Genomic DNA, 4,410 nt, shown 5'->3' with positions numbered 1-4,410 from the left:
CAAGTGCAGTATGTACAAATTCCACACACTCAGGTCCATGGTGGGAATTGAACCTATGACCTTACTGTCTCAGGGCTCGTAAGGCAGCAACGCTAACCATTACACCATCTGTACTGTGAAAGCTAGCTACCCACTTAAGCATGGGCCACTGCCACTGCATTCCGCCGATGGGCCTTTCATTCCCCAGTCCAACACTGGGGAGGCTCATTACATTATATACTATAAAGGGGAACATGAGGAGAATATACAAACTCCACACAGTTAGGACCATGGTGGGAATCAGTGCTGTGAGGCAGTAATGATAACCATTTCATTATCCACACCGCCATACTGTATATGTATATTTGAATATATATAAGCAGTTTGTGTGTGTGTGTGCTTCTCGGCCTTTTGGCTAAGATCAAGTGTAGTATCTGTTCTTATCAGTTCACGCTGACTGACGGTGCTACCTTGTTTCTTGGACCGACAATTGTCCTTCTCAGGGCTAAGCTGCACCCGGGCCGAGAAGCCAGAAAAATCGAAGCCGAGACTGCGAGGAGAAGGAGAAGATCGCTTGAAGAGGGTGAAGATTTGCATCGCTCCCCAGCTACAGCAGAGGGTTAGACTTGTTTGCTCTGCCCTCTGGAGAAGATACCCCCCTCCGCCAGCAAGACTGCGTGGAGAAAAGGGACTTCGCCGGAGAAGCTCTGCATCGCCCCCTAGCTGCACTGGAGGGTTAGACTTGCTGGCTCTGCCCTCTGAAGCGACCGACCGCCTCTCCTCCTCTCGACGACAGCGCTGATCCTCCGCCCCGCCTCCTACGCCGAAGGATCCGTGAGTATGGCCACCGCTGCCCCAGCCGCCGCTGTTCCAGCCCCAGCTGCTCCAGCCTCGGCCTCCACTCCGGCCACCCTCGCCAAGAAGAGCCGGGCCAAGACGGCGAAGAAAACCGCCAAAGGCCCCACCGAATCGGCCGCATCCAGCGCCACCACCCCTGCAGTGACACCACCAGCGGCACCCACCCAGGTGAGCACCAAGGACAAACCGTCCTTGGAGCCCTGGATGAGGTACACCGTGGTGATGAAACTGAAGGAGGTGGACGGACGGATGCCGGACATGACAGTGGAAACCTTTGGGAAGAAGATGATCCTGGACCAGGGCTTCTCGACCGCTGAAACCCTCAGCATCCAGAATTACCTGAAGGGGATCTTCTACATCACCTTCGCCTCCCTTGCCATCTGCAAGAGGTACTGGGAGGCAGTGAAAACGGCGAGACCCGAATCCCCTTTCTCCCGCTTTGTGGGCAACTGCCCTATTCAAAGAGAGGAAAGGCGGGTGACGGTTTCAATGCGGAACCCGCACACGCCCATCAAGGACATCGTCACCTTCCTCAGCCGTTTCTGCGCCGTCAAGAAAGACCCCACAAGGGTTCTGGACGGGAACGGATTCTGGACTGGAAAGTGGGCGGTGATCGTCGTCCTGCAGAAGGACACCTCGTGCCCAGAAGGAGTCAGGCACCTCCCACAGTGCTTCTCCCTGGGGGGATCCCAAGGACTTCTCCACTATGCCGACCAGCCTCGCAACTGCAGGAAGTGCGGCGGGATAGGCCACGTGATGAAGGACTGCAAGGTCTCGGCATGCAAGAATTGCCACATGGCCAGCCATGAGACAAAAGACTGCCCCACGAGGAAAACCTGCAACCTGTGCGGCAAGGTGGACCATGTCTACAGGGACTGCCCGAGTAGGGCGAGAACCTACTCAGCGGTGGTAACCAGACGTGCTCCCACCGCCCTCAAGCCGCTGCCCTCTGCTACGCAGAAGGAAAAGAAACCGCAGGAGGGTAAGAAACCTGCCAAACCCACCCCCCTCCCATCCCCCCTCACCACTTCCCTCCCCACCTCCACCAGCCCATCCTCTGTGACAGAGACTCCCATCCCTACCACTGTCACAACCCTTCCTAACCCCTCCTTCAACCCTCCTACCCAGCCCAGTGTCTCTCCCAACCCTGCCACCCCTGACCTTTCTTCCCAGGAAGATTTCCCCCCTCTTACTCCAACTGCAGGTGCGGAGAAGACGAGGAATTGCAAGAGGAAGGAGCTCGACAGCCCGTCTGCGGACTCCGAATCCTCCAAGAAACTGGCGGTCGAGCTGATCCAGCTGGAAGAAGAAATGGAGGAGCTGACGGAGGCAATCAGCAGGGAGGAGGAGCTGGATGCCAACGCCGCCGCCTTACTCGACCAGATACTGGGAGACAACTCGCCGCTACCCGAGCAGGGGAACCTGGCATCCGATGCCGAGGAAGCCCCGCCCGACGGAGTGGTAACGTAAATGTAGAATTGTAACTGTTGCCTAGCCTTTCTTTTTTCCCCAACTAATGGCGTCATTTTCTATTTTCACCATTAATGTGAGGAGTATTAAGGATAAGCTTAGAAGACAGTCTGTGTTTACTTTCCTAGATAGTCAGAAATGTGATGTGTATATGTTGCAGGAATGCTCTCTTCCCTTCTCCAAGTCCTACAAACATCTGGGCAGGCAGTGGTCTCACGACGCCTCCTATTGGTCCGGTGGAGGCGAGTGTAAGTCTGCGGGGGTCGCCATTCTTATTAGGGGGAGCCTCTTCACGCTAGATTCTGTTCAGGAGCTCGTCTGCGGCAGATTGCTTATCGTAGACGGCTCCTGGGCAGGTGAGCCTATTAGGCTTATCTGCGTGTACGCCCCCCCTGGCAAGAATGAGCGTTTGGAGCTTTTCCAGACCCTGCGACCGCAGCTCGCAACCACTAGGGCGGTAGTGATGACAGGAGACTTCAACTGCACCATGGAAGAGGATGGACGCAGCACCAGCAACTCTACCAAGCTTGATGTGACGTCTAAACTGCTTATAGAAATGGTGACCGAAGCATCACTGCGGGACGCTATGGGCTCCATGGGGTCCGGCTCCGTGAATTATACATGGAGCCGCCCCGATGGCTCTGTGCGTTCCCGCATTGACTTTGTGTTTACCTCTAGAGCAGTGAAGCAGACTAGGCATTCTATGGTCCCCTGCTTCTTCTCAGACCACAGGGCCATTCTCTTCCAAGGAGTCCTGGGCAGCGGTTTCGCACCTGGCCCAGGCTCCTGGAAGTTGAATTGTGCCCTACTGGAAAGAGAGGATGTGCTGGCGGAGCTGAAGGATGCCTACATCACATGGAAAAATGACAAATGTTATTTTGATTGTATGAGCGACTGGTGGGAATATGCTAAGGCTAACATTCGCAGTTTCTTTCAGGTTAAAGGGAGACAACAGGCCGAAAGAGGAACTTCAAGAGGCTGCAAAGATACCTGCAGTCCCTGCTGGACCTCCAACGGTGCGGCTGGGACGTGAGAGACGAGCTGGATGAGACCAAAGGGGGCCTGAAAAGGCACTTTGAGGAGGAATCCAGACGTATCGTCTTCCGTTCCAAGGTGGAGAACCTTGAGAAGGATGAGAAGTGTAATTCTTTCTTTTTCAGGAAACTCCACTCTGGCCACACGCCCCTGACTGAGCTGCGAGATGAGACCGGCATCCCCAGACAGGGGAAAGAGGGCGTGATGAAAGTCGTCAGAGACTACTACAGCGACCTCTATTCCCCTAAGACCACAGACAGCGAGGAGGCTGATAAGTTCCTGTCAGGTATCACTAACACTATTGATCCTGCAGGCAAAGCCGCCCTGGATGCTCCCTTGGCGTTGGAGGAGTTGCACTCTGCCGCCAGATCCTTTAGGCAGGGCAGGACCCCGGGCAGTGATGGTCTCCCAGCAGAGCTCTATGTAGCGCTGTGGGACCTCATTGGACCGGACCTGCTCGAGCTGTATGGGGAGATGGTGGTGGAGGGCAAAATGCCCCCATCGCTGAGGGAGGGAATGATCACGATCTTGTATAAGCGTAAGGGGGAGAGATGTGAGCTGAAAAATTGGAGGCCCATCTCTCTCTTAAACGTGGACTACAAGATCCTCGCCAAGGTGCTCGCCAACAGGCTGAAGGCTGTCATCGGACAGATCATTCACCCGGACCAGACCTGCGCCATTCCTGGTCGCAGGATTGCAGACAGCCTCGCCCTCCTCAGAGACACGGTCCATTACATCAAGGATCGGAACGTTCACGCGGCCCTGGTCAGCCTTGACCAGGAGAAGGCCTTTGATCGTGTCTCACATGAGCTGATGGGCAGGGTTCTGCATAAATTTGGCCTCGGTAAAATGTTTTGTACGTATGTTAACCTGATGTACCTTGATATCCACAGCTCGGTGCTGGTGAACGGCTGGAAGACTGACTCCTTTTCCATCTTGTCTGGGGTCAGACAAGGCTGCCCTCTTTCACCTCTTCTTTTTGTTTGTGTTATAGAGCTCATGGCTGTATGCATCAGACGGAATCCAGAGATCAGAGGGATCGCCGCACCGGGTCGTGACCGACGAGAG

The 4,410-nt window shown here is 55.0% G+C and overlaps 1 pseudogene; it reads left to right on the top strand.

Annotated features, from left to right (window-relative positions):
* Positions 1-374: 374 nt before the first annotated feature.
* Positions 375-479, top strand: LOC134931211 (U2 spliceosomal RNA; annotated as a pseudogene).
* Positions 480-4,410: the final 3,931 nt, after the last annotated feature.

This window comes from Pseudophryne corroboree, chromosome 5, assembly GCF_028390025.1.
Source record: "Pseudophryne corroboree isolate aPseCor3 chromosome 5, aPseCor3.hap2, whole genome shotgun sequence".
Lineage (NCBI taxonomy): Eukaryota > Metazoa > Chordata > Amphibia > Anura > Myobatrachidae > Pseudophryne > Pseudophryne corroboree.
Note: the sequence above shows the minus strand (reverse complement) of the source record. Positions and strands in the feature narration are given on the sequence as shown.